The sequence below is a fragment of the Leucoraja erinacea genome, chromosome 4 (genome assembly GCF_028641065.1).
Source record: "Leucoraja erinacea ecotype New England chromosome 4, Leri_hhj_1, whole genome shotgun sequence".
Lineage (NCBI taxonomy): Eukaryota > Metazoa > Chordata > Chondrichthyes > Rajiformes > Rajidae > Leucoraja > Leucoraja erinaceus.
This window is the reverse complement of record NC_073380.1, coordinates 23,890,915-23,907,961: the sequence shown is the minus strand read 5'-3', so window position 1 is coordinate 23,907,961 and position 17,047 is coordinate 23,890,915. Positions and strand designations below refer to the sequence as shown.

Sequence of the window (17,047 nt, the reverse complement as noted above, 5' to 3'; positions counted from 1 at the left end):
TTTACTTCGGAGTCACGTGAGTGACTTCGTGAAGAACCCCGCTTCCACGCATGCGTGTCATATCGCTACACGCATTGCAACGAGTCACACAGAGGGGAACGGCGTTCCCCAAGCGGGAGATTTGAAAGTCGGGAACAGCAGGTAAGCGACTCTGCGTTCCTTTTTTCTACTTACTTTTAGGAGGCTGCGGAAAGCCGGCGGGGAGACCCGTGGAGGGCGAGCAGCCAGCAGCAGCAACAGCACGAGTTTCCCTGGGGGGGGGAACAACCTGAGCCCGACTTTGCTCCCGCACCGGCAAAATTCACCTCTCGGCCGGGCGGGAAGCAAAGTAAAAAAGGTCCCTATGCCAGTCTCAAACGAGACTGGCTTGGGAGCAGTCGGTAGCAGCCAGCACAGAGGCTGCGGGACAGACAGCTCGGACCAGCGGTACCGGGGCTCGAAACGCTCAGCAAGTGCAGCAGCACTTATGGAGTCGGAACGGGACGTTCGGGCTGGAAACCTTCTTCACAAGGTAAGGGCCAGGGGATCCATAGGAACAGCCGGGGTTACCGGCTGCGGAACTGCCGCGAAGGACCAGGCCCGTGAACACCGGGGTCGGTCCAAGCGGCTCGAACCCGACACAGGGAACGACGGTCACCAACGGGAGAAGGAAAGTCGGGAACAGCAGGTAAGAGACCCTGCGTTTTCCTTCAACTTACCTTTCTAGGTGCAGACATGGACTAGGTCCATGTAAGGTGCAGAAGGCCGGCGGGAGAACCGCGGAGGAGCGGCAGCGGCAGCGGCAGCAGCAGCAGCAGTGGCAGCCCGCAGCTGCAGGAGCACTAACAGCTGCAGGAGCACAGGCAGCTGCAGGAGCACAGACAGCGGCAGGAGCACAGGCAGCTGCAGGAGCACAGGCAGCTGCAGGAGCACAGGCAGCTGCAGGGGCACAGGCAGCAGCAGTGGCAGCTGGCACTTCGTGAGGAGCTGGCAACGGTAGGAGCAGCATGGGCACATCGGTTCCCGGAGAGGGAAAAACACCTGTGCCCAACTTCGCTCCAGCATGGTGAGAAAGTTCATTTCTCGGCAGCAAAGGACTTTACAGTTGACTGGCTGCAATCTACTACAAGGGACCAGTATGGGAGTACCAGGGTCGGTCCCAGCGGGGTTTTAGTTACAATAATCGCTTCTCGTTTTTTTTGGCTAAGATCAAGTGTAGTATCTGTTCTTATCAGTTTAATATCTGATACACCCCTTATCTAGGGACTATATATATTATATAAAAACTATAGTAGCTGTTATCATCAGTTTTAATGTCTTATATGTCCCTTATCTAAGGACCATATAAGTAGGAGTGCCCAGAATTGAGAGCATTAGAGTGGGGTTGACCGGCTGCAACGACCATAAGGGACCAGTACCGTCAGTACGGGGGTGGGTCCCAGGGGTCTTAGATAAAGGAGCAGCCAGGAGTGCTGAGAGCGTTGAAGCCAGGTTAAAGGAATAGATGGAAGCAGCTGTGCCAGTTATCCTCCACACCGGCCATATCTACTTCACGGAAGGAAGGACAAAACTGGAGAAGGAGGACCATGGAACAGTGGGCAGCCAGCAGCAGCCAGCGGCACTTGGATCAACCGTAGTGGGATCAGCTGTGCCCGATGTCGGCCCCGCACCGGCCAGATCCATGGACCGAGCGGTAGGCTAGACACAAATCAAACAAGGTAGTGGACTCAGAAGGGTCCGACTTTGCATAAAACCGCCGGCAACCAGCGCCCGAGAGGGCTGGAGCGGGAAGAAGCGGTGTATGGAGCCTTGCTCCAACGTGATAAAACCACAGCAGTACCTCTTTGAGGGCTGCACAATGCTTCTACCCCATCAGAGGGGAGCACTGTGGGTCAGTTCTGGGTTGACTTGCAAGAGGGGTCCACAGAACAAAAGACAAGTGGGCAGCAGTTAAGCCCCACAGGGGTACCCCGTGTGGGACCCTAGAGATCTCTAACTCTATAAAAACGAGTAGGCAGGACCCTGATGGGCCAGAGCCTGGTAATACAGCGTCCCATGATCCTAACACAGCAGGGACTCTGCTGGACATGGTGGCCGATTACTTTAGCCAAGTCAAACATGGGTAGACTTGGATCCAGGATGGCAATAGTATTACTATATGTCTGGCCACATACGCCAACAAGAAAAATTTACAAACACTGGCCAGACATCTGCCACCTGGCAACGGTGAGGCATTACAGGTGCCCAGTGTAATCCAATGCATTTGGCAGCATATGGACGAACATCAGGAACCAGGACCTCAAGATCCAGAGAACCTTCAAGGGATTGACGGAAGGCATCATAGCATACACCAGCACCCTGGACTAAACGTAGGTAACCAAAGACCATCAAGACGCACTAGATCTGTTTAATAATATGCAATATGACCTGAACTACACGTGGAAGGCGGCCATTCAGCCAGCACTAGGACCCCAAAAATGCTACCATTTGCAAATAAAGAACCGTGTGTGGACTAAGCTAAGACACTGAGGCTCATCAAGGCCAGCGCAAGGGCCTATTTTGGAGCATGATACCAGCCACAGGCAAGGCCATAAAAAATGTGGCTCATACCAGTAGCAGTGTCAGAAATCAATATAACCTGCAGGATCCGTTTTAGGGTATGGCCAGGGCGGCCACCCTAGAAGATGCGGAAGCCTCAACCTCCCACACAACCCCGAACAAGAAATATTAAACCAGAACCTTATTTTCAAAAAACCAAGGAAATAACAAAACCACCGGTAACCATGGAGGTAGGTGGGTGGGGTTTCTTCTGTTAAATAGGGACCTACGAGGGTAGGGGAGGTTGCAACACTATAGTTATGTATGGTATATAATCACTACAGATTCATATAATCTCAGCAGTATTCAGGGTTATCTGATGGGGTTTTTTGTCATCCCATTAACCACAGTACATCATACACCAGAAGGGCATTTTGTCCTTACATAAACCAAACAATCTAAAACCCACATGGTGCTACAAGAATTGTACACAAAAGATGGGATTGAACATATTTATTAAAAATAAGATAGAGTAGGGTTGCAGGATTATCATTGATTTTAACCCTAAACACATTTGTTCTAGATATTCATTTTAGGATGGATGCTCTTATTATTCATAAAGACTTGGTGTCAGTTGCGGCTTTCTATATGGCAGGCATTGACTCAATAGAGGAACTTTGGCAATATAGAGCTTACAAAAGGGGCAATCATTAGCCCCAATATTATGTACTAAAATTCGTAAACCAGCTTGGCATTGTTATGTAAATAAGCCATAGGGTGAGGTTTTCCCCCGTTCGAACCCATCATTGGGGTACTAGGGAAAATTCAACCACACTTGGCATCTGGAATTTTCAGAGTACCCGACTGACCTTCTCAATCATGGTATTTCAGTCTTACAGGGGATGGTGTTAGAACCATGTTCCCTATGAACATTGCCAAAAAATTATTGATTTATCCAGTGACTGGAGGCAGTCATCCATGCCATAACACTTTGGATTTATTGATTTGTAGAGTCTAACAAACCCACTACACTGTCAGACAGGACGATGAATCTCATCTCATCTGCACTAAGACTGTCAACACGGAAGCAGTACCTTGGACACATCAAGAAATGGGGCATATACTGCTTGGACAACAATCTCGACCAAAAGGCCAAGAACATTCTGGCCGTATTGGAATTTTAACAAGCCTCCATTAGGATAATCGATGGAGCTACAGTGCCATCAATAGTGCCACAAGTGCACTCTCCAATTACCTATCACAAGGATCGGAACGGCACGCGGTGGGAACGCACCCCTGGTAAGCTAACCAGGTACTCCGAAATCTGGGACATGGGTGTCGTTTTCTCAACATGCTGAGGAGCTTGTAGCTCATAACAGCGTTGTCACCTCAGTAACAGACCAGGAAGATGGTTATGCTCATGGTGTTATTTACCGCTCAACAAGCCCAGCCATTAAGCAAACTGAGCCTGGACTCCCTGATCATCTCGCCGAGAAACTGGTGTTGTCATACAGGATTTAATAAAAGAAAACAGATCGGGTTCCTCGGGTCTAGGGTTTGATTTTATGGTACACCCATATGGCAAACGACTGTGTATAACAAGACACATCTAACAATACATAGCATATACTCAGAACATTCGAGGTCAGAGTATGGAGTTGTTTATCTCTTACAAGAAACTGCATGATAGGGTCACGACTCAAACTATTTCAAGGTGGCTCAAATAGGTCCTAAAAATGGCAGGAATAGACACTGATGTTTCAACTCTCATTCTACCAGGACTGCAGCAACATCCGCAGCAATATGATACAGGTACCCACAGACCAAATCCTCAGAATGGCAGGAGGGTCATTTTAAAAAAGGGTTTTTCCACAGGTTGTTTAATAAACCAGTTAATTTGGAGCCATCATTTTATTAAGAAAACATTTTAGGTTCAACAAAATAATTTGGCCGATAGGTTACAGGGTTATGATTCTCAAATTTTAAAAAATGTTATATATTTTTTTTTTTCCGTTATACCACACAACTCTTTGTATAATTGTGTTTTAAAACTACTAATGATGCTCTCTCCCAATACCCAAGGCAGTTGTGAAGCATGGACTCGTTCCACGGCATGAGGTCACAGAGCTTTGAAATCTTCACGAAGTCACTCACGTGACTCCGAAGTAAAATAGTAAGATTAAACGAGAACTTACCAGTTTGAAGTTTGATCTGTATTTTATGAGGAGTTACGATGAGGGATTTCGTGCCCTCCGCTCCCACCCTCTTATGATCATATCAAAAACCGGTATCTCTTTGATAATCTTACTATGTTAGATCATTATAGGTTTCTGTGACCTCACACCGCTGCTTTGAAGAATGACACGCATGCGTGGAAGCGGGCTTCTTCACGTAATCCCTCATCGTAACTCCTCATAAAATACAGATCAAACTTCAAACTGGTAAGTTCTCGTTTAATCTTACTATTTTCCTTCTATCTTCCTAAGCGAAGCAATACTTAATTATAAAATATTTAAAAATAAATTGTAATTTTGAAATATAATGGTAACATGCCTATAGCATAATAAATGTGTTAACATTGCTAAAATAAATTGGCTAATATTTTAAATTATTTGGATGAGGCACTCAGTGGGTCAGGCAGCATTGGTGGAGGGAAATGGACAGACGGTGTTTTGGGTCAGGACCCTTCTTCAAACTTCTACAAGGATTTTGAACTGAAAGGGCATCTACCCAATTCACAGCAAGGCTCAATGCTGGGACCCCAGCTATTTACAATATATATTAATGATTTGGACGAGGGAATTGAATGCAACATCTCCAAGTTTGCGGATGACACAGCTGGGGGGCAGTGTTGGCTGTGAGGAGGATGATAGGAGGCTGCAAGGTGATGGATAGGCTGGGTGAGTGGGCAAATGTATGGCAGATGCAGTATAATGTGGATAAATGTGATATCCACTTTGGTGGCTAAAACAGGAAAGTAGACTATTATCTGAATGGTGGCCGATTAGGAAAAGGGGAGATGCAACGAGACCTGTGTGTCATGGTACACCAGTCATTGAAAGTAGGCATGCAGGTGTAGCAGGCAGTGAAGAAAGCGAATGGTATGTTAGCATTCATAGCAAAAGGATTTGAGTATAGGAGCAGTGAGGTTCTGCTGCAGTTGTACAGGGTCTTGGTAAGACACACCTGGAGTATTGCGTACAGTTTTGGTCTCCTAATCTAAGGAAGTACAGAGAAGGTTCACCAGACTGATTTCTGGGATGTCAGGACTTTCACATGAAGAAAGACTGGATAGACTCGGCTTGTACTCGCTAGAATTTAGAAGATTGAGGGGGGATCCTATAGAAACTTACAAAATTCTTAAGGGGTTGGACAGGCTAGATACAGGAAGATTGTTCCCGATGTTGGGGAAGTCCAGAACAAGGGGTCACAGTTTAAGGATAAAGGGGACATATTTTAAGACTGAGATGAGAAAAACATTTTTTGCACAGAGAGTGGTGAATCTCTGGAATTCTCTGTCACAGAATGTAGTTGAGGCCAGTTCATTGGCTATAGTTAAGAGGGAGTTAGATGTGGCCCTTATGGCAAAAGGGATCAGGGGGTATGGAGAGAAGGCAGGTACAGGATACTGAGTTGGATGATCAGCCAAGATCATATTGAATGGCCGAAGGGCCGAATGGCCTACTCCTGCACCTATTTTCTATGTTTCTATGTGTGCATGTGTATATATACACACACTGAACATTTTTTCTCGCGTTATGTATAATGTTTACATATTATGTTGTGCTGCAGCAAGCAAGAATTTCATTGTCCTATCTGAGACATATGACAATAAAACACTATTGACTCTGGATATGTCTACTGCCATATTTTATTGAATTATAACTACTATTTTAATTTTAACAAACATGACATTAATTATGCACAGTGAGAAACTAATCAGATTGGTAAACTATCTTGATGCAGGGTCTGGACTCGAAATGTTAATAATTCTCTTCCCTGCAGAAATGTTGCTCAACCTATTGAGCTTGTTTTTTGTTAAACTGTGTTACTTTGCTTGGGGGATAATTGGTTTGAATCGTGCTGTTGAACACGCAGACAGGATCCTAGATTTAATGTTTTTTTTCTATTTCCCTAATAAATAACGTTCATGACTCATGGAAGAGAATACTGTCAGTGAAAAATATACATTTGCACCTCAAATTGATTAATGTCTGGAATAATTTTGAGAAATTAATAGAATTAAAACATTTAGTGTTAGTTTCAGTTTTAGTGTTAATTTTAGAAGTAGAGCATGGCCCTTTGGCCCACCGAATTCACGCTGACCAACGATCATCCATACACTTGTTCTATCCTACATATTATGGACAAGGTACAGAAGCCAATTAACCTATATACCTGCACATTTTTGGAATGTGAGAGGAAACTGGAGCACCCAGAAAAACCCCGCATGGTCACAGAGGGAACGTGTAGGAGGAAACAAAAGATCTCAGAGAAATTCCATGCAGGTCTCGGGAGAACATACAAACTCCATACTGCCAGCACCAATAGTCAGGATCGAATCTGGGTCTCAGGTCCTGTCAGGCAGCAGCGCTACCACAGCACAACTGTGCATTTAGACTTGAGACTTCGGAGATACAGCATGGAAATGATCCCGCCGAGTCAGTGCCGACCGGAGATCGCCCCATACATTAACACTATCCTACATAAAAGGAACAATTTACAATTTTATCAAAGCCAATTAACCTCAAACCTGTACGTCTTTGGAACGTGGGAGGGAATTGGAGCACACAAAGAAAACCCACCTGGTTACAGGGCGAATGTACAAACTCTGTAAAGACAGCACCCATAGTTAAGATCGAACCTGGGTCCTTGGCACTGTAGGGCCACAACTCCTCCACTGCGACACTGTTCCACCCCTAAGGAATATTGAGACAAAACTGGGTAAAATATCTAAAAGCTTAAGTGACTCCATGGTAAATTTTAGACAGCTTATTTTCACTGGCAATTCCGCAGGAAATATTGGGAATAATCTTCCTTTAACCACTAATTGATGGTTTGAAAGGGGTCAGGGAAAGAGCGTTCACGTCGTGGCCCTGTTTTTCACCAATCTTTCCTCCACCACGCACAAGAAGCACATTAAGCGCAAGACAGACACTATTGTATGCAGATGCCGAGAAGTGTGTTCAGCTCTGGCTGAACAACTTTTAATCTTGTGTGTGGACTCCATAAGAAGACAAAGAATGGTTTGAAAGATCTTCTGAGTAGAGTGGAGGCGCAAACTGTAGATTTAAGACAATGGAATGACTTAGGACTCTTTACTTTAAAATAATAAACTAAATTGAGCCTCATTTGTATTTATGACGTAACCTTCTGAAAATAAATGGATGTGTCTGAATTGTAAATGTATTTTCAAACAATTTATCACACAGTTGCCTACAAGTTGGACTGTACCCAAATCAGGGCATGAAACAATGAAATGTGCTTCGCAAGGGCCTTAATGAAACCATCTGCAAGATCATGACTAATGGGTGTACCAGCCTCATTAATACAGTCCCAGGCATTTGCATGAGAAGCAAAATCAACCGACAGGGAGTTCAGATGAGTGATAGAGCCATCAAGAGATACAGCACAGAAACAGGCCGACCAAGACCGCACCAACGATCAAGATCCATTTTTTCACAATGATCCTACCCAATGTTATTTTATACTCCTTGATTTCCTGGGAAACTGCCCCCTGCAGTTCGCTTACCAAGCAAAGATGGGAGTTGAGGACGCCATATCCACCTGCTCCATCATTCCTATGCTCACCTGGATAAGCTGGGAAGCATTGTGAGAGTCATGTTTTTTTTAATTTCTGTGCTTGTAGCACAATGCGGCCTGCACTGCTAGGGAACAAACTGACAAAGATGCGGGTGGATGCTCCGTTGGTGTTCTGGATCACCAACTGCCTGACTGGACGACCACAATGTGTCAGGCTACAAAACTATGTCTCGGACATGGTGATGAGCCACACAGGGGCCCCGCAAGGGACAGTCCTCTCTCCCTTCCTGTTTACCATTTACACCTCGGACCTCAGATATAACTCCGCCTCCTGCCACCTACAGAAGTTTTCAGATGACTCTGCATGTATAGCTGCATCAGTGAGGGGAGGAAAGCTGAATACAGAGGTGTAGTCAATTACTTTGTTGAGTGGTGTGGGCTGAATCACCTGCAGCTCAACACCGACAAGACTAAGGAGTTGGTGCTGGAGTTGGAGTTTCAGAGGAGAGGAACTCCCCTCTCCCCTGTCTCCATCAATGGTGTGGATGTGCAAGTTACCAGGGAGTACAATTACCTTGGAGTGGACCTGGACAGTAAACTGGACTGATCCAAGAACGCAGAGGCCCTGTACAAGAAGAGACAGAGTCGCCTGTACTTTTTGAGAAGGCTCCACTCCTTCAACATCTGAAGTGAGATGCTGCAAATGTCCTACCAATTGGCGGTAGCCGGTGCCATTTTCTTCGCTGCCGTGTTCTGGGTCAGCAGGGCAAAGGCTGCGGACGCCAATAGGATCAACAAACTCATCAGGAAGTTTGGCTCTGACCTGGGGGCGGAGTTGGATTCTTGGGAGGTGGTCTTGGAGGGGAGGATGCTCCTCAAACTGCATAGCATCCTGGATAATACAGCTCACCCCTTCCATGACACACTGGTCAACCTGAAGAGTACCTTCAGCAATAGACTGGCTCCACCAAGATGCAGGACAGAATTCCACAGGAGATCCTTCTTCCCTGTGGCCATCAAACATTACATCTCCTCCCCCTTCTGGCATGGGGGTAGACTGAGACCCCCCCCCCCCCCCCCCCCCCCCCCCCCCCTCCCCACCCACCTCCTCAATCTTTGCACATTGCAAGACTGTCCTACTTTTAAGACTATAAAGGCAGCGGTTAGATTGAGGTTGTCATCTTAAAATTAATTTAGTTTTTTAATTAAGTGACACGTGGATCGTTTTCTCTGGAATGTCAGACGTTGTGGGGAGACCTGATAGAAGTATATAAATTTATGAGAGGCATTGTTAGGATAAACCGTCAGAACCTTTTTTCCCCACGATATGAAAAGAGGGCATAGGTTTGAGGTAAATGGGGGGGAATTTTAAAGAAGATAAGCATGGCAATTTTTTTACACCAGAGGGTCGTGAGTGCCTGGAACGTGCTGCTGGGCTGGTGGATGAGATACATACAAGAGTGGCATTTAAGAGACTTCTTAAGGTAGGCAAATGGATATTTGAGGAATGGAGGGATAAGGATTATATGCAAGCAGATAAGAGTTGGTCTTGGTATTACATTAGGCAGAAAGAATGTTCTTGTGCTGTCCTGTTCTACCTTATATGTTTCATGAGTGATATTCCCATCACCTGACAAATAACTGAGGTAAGGTTCTAGTCTTTTCACAATTGAGTTGCATACACAGTTTCCTGTGATTTAGAGCTAACATTCATTTCTGTGCTGCGAGGGCATAAAAAATATTACTGTTAGTTTCAGCAGTGATGACCTTCTCCACATTTTAATAGAAAAATGTGGGAGTTGTTTTTAATGAGTCTTGTTGCCAGAAAACTCACACCTTATTTCCACATATGATTCTTGTCACAACTCAAAGCTGCAGTCCTCTCAGTCCTGAAGAATTATCTCATAATAACTGGAATCACAACATTTGGGGTTATGAATGTAGAGTTTCTGCCAGATTTCCTGATCCAAATTTGTTTGCAGAAAGTTTTATCAGAAGGGCATTATGAAGACGTGATAAAGTTCTGCTGTGCAAATTATCACGATAGAATCTGAATTCCTTGGGACTTAAAAAAACAAATCTTAACCAGAAATTTAGCAAGTCCAACATTTTAAATTGATTTTATACTTGCAGAATATTGTTACAATTGGTGATTTCTGGTAAATTTAAACAAATGTTTTAACTAAACTTGTGTCTATTACGTCTCTCTTTTGTCCTTTTAATTTATTTCCTTGACATCTTCCATTGGAATCTATTCTCAAATTACATTGTGCTGCCTGCATTACAGTGTGATCTGATTGAAATCACTGATGTAACTCATAAGTATGCCAAACAGCACCCCTTTAATCTGTGACATCTTCACAGAAGAAGCTGCAAAATGAAGCCATTCACAGCTGCCACAATATTACAAATACATTTCAAAAACATGTGAAAACAAAATTATAGAGGATGAATGTAGACATCTTTTGTAATATATATGCTTGTTTAAAGAGCTATTTGCAGGGAGGATGCTAGGACATAGGGTCTGAAGTTACAAGAAGCAGGGACAATGAGGCACGAGTCTGAAATCAGGGTTATCTCATTCAGGCAGAAAGAACATGTAAGAGCTGCTTCAGGACCAAGGCAGGAGAACTTTAAGTTAATGGAAAGGCTCATGGGCCTGTTCCACTTGGGCGACTTTTTAGGCGACTGCAGGAGATTATGCAGTCACCATATGGTTGCCACATGTTTCCGGGTGGTTTCCGGGGAGTCGCCTCCATGGTCGTGAGGAGTTCCCGCATTCTGGGAACTAGTCACGGCCTCATTATGGTCGCCGTGAATTTTTCAACATGTTGAAAAATTAGGGGCGACTAGAATGAAGCCGCCATGGAGAGTAGCGAGAATTGTCGTGCCGTAGGTGGGTCGCCAGTAGGTACTAATGGGTTGCCAGGAGGTTGAAGGTTCTCGGAAGTTCTCGTAGGTTGTAGCCAGTGCTGACCAGTGAATTTCATTGGCTCATTGGGGAAAAAAACATAAAAAGTAGTTTTCAGAACCAAGGATAGCCGACTGGTGATGTTAATGTCCACCGAGCTTCACAGCCGTGTATCTCTAGCTTCTTAAATATTGTCTCCGCTCCTTCTCACTCCTCTCACCCCCCCCCCTCTCTCCCCCCTCTCCCCCCCCTCTCTCCCCTCCCTCTCTCCCCCCTCTCTCCCCCCCTCTCTTCCCCCTCTCTTAAAGTACTTACACTGTGCTTTAGCCCTCTTTTTACAGTGCCAACCCTCTTGTCCATCGCGGTTTGTGTCTGTTTCACCTTGCTTTACACCGTATTTTTTAGACAGCGCTCCCCCCATTTGCCCTGTCCCTTGCCTGCATAACGGGTTGCTGAAGGAAACAATGTGTTTGTGTGTGTGTGAGTGTTCCACTCTGACATTCGCCGTTCCAGTTGCCACTTTTTCAGGCGACTGCTCGCCTCTCGACCCACCGAGTTCGTGCCGACTAGCAATCGTGCCGACCAGCAATGATGGAAGATTCTGAGACTGAACATTTATGAGGAGACTGTTCTGTTGGTTTCAAGCAGAAAATGCCACATTTGCTCAAAGGCAAATATGAAGAACATTAACCTTGGAACCAGATTTGGGCTGATGCTAAGGAGACTGTCTGGCACTAACTCTAAGAAATTATCATGTTAGGCTTGTACATTTCTACCTGTGTCTAGTAAACGACAATTGGAAGATATGGCTGGGATATAAACTGTCTGTAACAAAATCTTTTCTAAATTGCGGCTAAATTGAATGCTTTCTGGTGTGGGAGAGGGGTGTGTGGGATGAAGTTTACTTGCCCTTTAGACTTAGGAGATACAACATGGAAATAGGCCTCTCGACCCACCGACTTCGTGCCGACCAGCAATCGTGCCAACCAGCAATGATGGAAGATTCTGAGACTGAACATTTATGAGGAGACTGTTCTGTTGGTTTCAAGCAGAAAATGCCACATTTGCTCAAAGGCAAATATGAAGAACTGTTGCCATGAGAAAAAAAAGAACCTGTGCAGATGTTAATTCATCCTGCTAAAGGTACTATCTGCTGCACTAACAATTAAGTCAGTATTGCCAATGCATCTGCATTCTAGGTCTTGTTTCCCCAGCTCTGTGGAATATAAAACTGTGTGCATTCACCCTTTCCATGCCCCTGATGATTTCATGTACCTCTGTAAGATGGCTCCACAGTCATCTATGCTCCAAGTAAAAATGTACTCTCCTACCCAACATCTCCCCATAACTCTGGTCCAGGAGTCCTGGCAACACCCTCATACATATTTGCTGCAATCTTCCCAGCTTATTGGCATATTTCCTATAACAGGGTGACCAATACTGAACTCAGTACTCCAGATGCGACTCAGCAATTTATTGTTCAACTGCAACATTACATTCCATCCTCTATATTCCATGCCTTGACTGATGAAAGCCGGCATGCCAAAACCATAATTCCCTGTGAATGGCGTAACAGGTGGACAATGTACTTCTACTCCGTGGACCCTCTCCATCACAACAAACCCGAGGGCCTTATTGTTCACTGTGAGAGTCCTATCCTACTTTGACTATCCAAAATGCAACACCTCACACTAATCTGAATTAAGCACTATTTGCCATTCCATGTTCCACTTACCAAACTGATCAAGACCCCACTGTTATTCTTGGTTACCTTTTTTACTATCTACAATACCACTTATTTTAATGTCATCTGCAAACTTACTAACAATGCCTTGTACCTTCCCATCTACACCATTGCGCTAGCTGACAAACAACAATTTATCCAGCACTGATCCCTGAGGCACAGCACTGGTTATGGGCTGCAGCCTGCAAATCAACCTTTCACCAGCACTCCCTGCTTTCTATCATCAAGCTAGTTAGGGGTGGCCTGGTGGCATAATGGTAAGAGCTACTGCCTGACAGCGCCAGAGACCCGGGTTTAATCCTGACTACGGGTTCTGTCTGTACGGAGTTTGTGCGTTCTACACATGACCTGCATGGGTTTTCTCTAGGACCTCTGCTTTCCTCCCACACTCCAAAGACGTACAGGCTTGTAGGTTAATTGGTTTGGTGTAAATGAAAAATTGCCCCTAATGTGTGTAGGGTAGTGTTGATGTGCGGGGATTGCTGGTTGATGTGCGGACTCAATGGGTTGAAGGGCCTGTTTCCATGTTGTATCTCAAAACTAAACTAAATCTATGTATCCAATTAACAAGCTCTCCTTGTCCCAATGTGATCTAACGCACCAGAGCAGCCTACCATGCAGAAACTTATTAAAGGTCTTGCTGTAGTCCATTTAGACAATGTCTATTACCCTTTCCTCATCTTCTTTCTTTGTTGCTTTATTAAACAGATTTGTGAGGCATGATCTCCCATGCACAAAACCATGATGATTATCCCTAATGCATGAATATACTATCCCTCAGAAATGCATCCAGTAACTTACCTGCCACACATTTAAGCTTAGGTACACGAACATTCTGGAGAAACTCAGCGGGTGCAGCAGCATCAATTGGGCGAAGGAAATAGGCAATGTTTTGGCCCAAAACCCTTCTTCTGCCTATCTCCTTCGCTCCATAGATGCTGCTGCACCTGCTGAGTTTCTCCAGCATTTTTGTGTACCTTCGATTATCCAGCATCTGCAGTTCTTTGTTAAACACATTTAAGCTTACAGGTCTGTAGTTCCCAGATTTTTCATTGCAATCCTGCCTTCATTTTCTTTGCAGGCCTTGTTAAATAAAGGCAGAACATTTAAATGACTTGAGAAAGGGCTGCAGAGTTGTGTGTGTTTTACTTTGTATGTGTATAGTCATTTATTCCTATAAAGCTCAATGCATAAACACCAGCTGTTAAAAATATGATGATGAAATTTAATATCAGTAGGGAACAGCAAAAACAAAACCACAATTGTAGGTTGGTTGCTTACCCTGTGAACCATCAAACTACAATCTTCATTAACTTCACAGGAAATAACGAACAGTTGCAAAAACAAGCTGCTGGATAAATTCAATGGGTATGGTGGCTTCTGTTTGAACAGTGTGATGGTCAAAGGATTAGAATTATGTTGAGGTTGAGAACTGTTTCAGGCTATACCTCTGTCTCCACAGACGCTGCCGGACCTGCTGAATTCCACCAGCAGTTTGTATTTTTGCTCCAAATTCCAGCATCTGCATTCTATTGTGAGGACAAATTAACAGGTGTTCAGCGGGCAAAGTTTGCTATCAACCTTCTTTGTGCCAAACTGCAGTTAAATATTGCCCCAGTGATGATGAATAACAAACGTTAAAGTCATAGGGTCACACAGCGTGGAAACAGGCCTATTGCCCAACTTGCCCCCACCGACCAACATGTTCCATAGGCCAACATGCCCTCCCCGTTGCCAAACATTTTAACACCCCTTCAATTCCCATACTGACCTTTCTCTCCTGAGCCTCCTCCATTGACAGAGCGAGGCCAAATTAAAATTGAAGGAACAACGTCTCATTTCTTGTTTCGGCAGCTCACAGCCCAGTGGTATGAATATTGATTTTTCAAACTTCAGGTAACTCTTGAATCCCCTCTCTCTGTGTCCTTCTCCCACCCTAGTTGTTGTACTATTCTCACAGTCATCCTGGTGAATTTAATTGTTTATAGAATTTGTTTTAAAGTCAGAGAGTCATAGAGTGATATAGTGCAGGCCCTTCGGCCCAACTTTCCCACACTGGCCAACAATGTCCCAGCTACACTGGTCACACTTGCCTGCACTTGGTTCATATCCCTCCAAACCTGTCCTATCCATGTACCTGACTAACTGTTTCTTAAACGATGGGATAGTCCCAGCCTCAACAACCTCTTCTGGCAGCTTGTTCCATACACCCACCACCCTTTGTGTGAAAACGTTACCCCTCGGATTTGTATTAAATCTTTTCCCCTTCACCTTGAACCTATGTGCTCTGGTCCTCGATTCCCCTAATCAGGGCAAAAGAACCGATCTGTTCCTCTCATGATTTTGTATACCTCCATAAGATCTCCCCGCATACTCATGTGCTCCATGGTATAGAGACCCAGTCTACTGAACCTCACCCTTTAGCTCACACCCTCTAGTCTTGGCAACATCCTTGTAAATCTTTTCTGAACCGTTTCAAGCTTGACAATATCTTTCCTACAACATGGTGCCCAGAACTGAACACATTATTCTAAACGTGGTCTCACCAACGTCTTATACAACAGCAACATAATATCTCAACTTCTATCCTCAATACTCTGACTGATGACGGCCAAAGTGCCAAAAGGCTTTTCGACCACCTTATCTACCTGCAACTCGACATTCAAGAAACCATGCGCCTGTAATCCTAGATCCCTCTGCTCTACAACACTACCCAGAGGCCTACCATTTTCTGTATAAGTCCTGCCCTTGTTCGACGTTCCAAAATGCAACACCTCACACTTCTCTGTATTAAGTTTCATCAACCATTTCTCTACCTACCTGGCCAATCGATCCCAATCCTGAATGAATTTTTATTTAGCCCACAGCTAATAAGGGCCGTTTCCTTTAACACTGTTAGATTTTTGCATTCATTTGTTCTATATTTCTCTAAAGCACCATCTATATCTCTTTCCAGGTGTAGCAGAGTCCACCTGCACCTCCTCCAACCTCATCTTTTGCATCCGCTGCTCTAGATGTCAGCTGCTCTACATCGGTGAGAGCAAGCTTAGACTTGGCGATCGCTTCGCCCAACACCTCCGTCGGTTCGCAATAACCAACCTGATCTCCTGGTGGCTCAACACTTTAACTTCCTCTACCCTTCCAAATCCAACCTTTCTGTCCTGGACCTCCTCCATGGTCAGTGAGGCCCATTGGAAATTGGAGAAGTAGCACCTCATATTTCGCTTGGATAGCTTACACCCCGGAGGTATGAACATTGACCTCCAATTTTAGGTACTCTCTGCTTTCTCCTTCTTTCCCCTCCCTAGCTCTCCCAGAGCCCACTATCTCCGCCTCTTCCTTTCTTCTTCCCCCCCCCCCCCACCCCCACATCAGTATGAAGAAGGGTCTCAACCCTATTTCCTATTTCCTTTGCTCAATTGATGCTGCCTCACCCGCTGAGTTTCTCCAGCATTTCTATCTACCATCTATATCTCCCACTTCTCTTTCCCCTGACTCTGTCTGAAGAAGGGTCTCGACCCAAAATGTCACCTATCCCTTTTCTCCACAGATGCTGTCTGACCCGCTGAGTTACTCCAGCTATTTGTGCCTATCTTTGGTTTAAACCAGCATTTGCAGTTCCTTCCTATACACATCAGATTCAGATTCAGATTCAGATTCAGATTCCTTTAATTGTCATTGTCAGTGTACAGTACAGAGACAACAAAATGCAGTTAGCATCTCCCTGGAAGAGCGACATAGCATATGATTTGAATAAATATTTACATTAGCATATATACAGACATAGTGTTTTTCCTATGGGAGGAGTGTCCGGGGGGGGGGGGGGAGTGGGGGGGGGGGGGGGGTGATTGGCAGTCACTGAGGTACGTTGTTGAGTAGAGTGACAGCCGCCGGGAAGAAGCTGTTCCTGGACCTGCTGGTCCAGCAACGGAGAGACCTGTAGCGCCTCCCGGATGGTAGGAGGGTAAACAGTCCATGGTTGCGGTGAGAGCAGTCCTTGGCGAAGCTGAGCGCCCTCCGCAGACAACGCTTGCTTTGGACAGACTCAATGGAGAGGAGTGAGGAACCGTAGATGCGTTGGGCAATTTTCACAACACTCTGCAAGGCCTTCC

The 17,047-nt window shown here is 45.1% G+C and overlaps 1 pseudogene; it reads left to right on the top strand.

Annotated features, from left to right (window-relative positions):
* Positions 1–1,161: 1,161 nt before the first annotated feature.
* LOC129696813 (U2 spliceosomal RNA) lies at positions 1,162–1,270 on the top strand (annotated as a pseudogene).
* Positions 1,271–17,047: the final 15,777 nt, after the last annotated feature.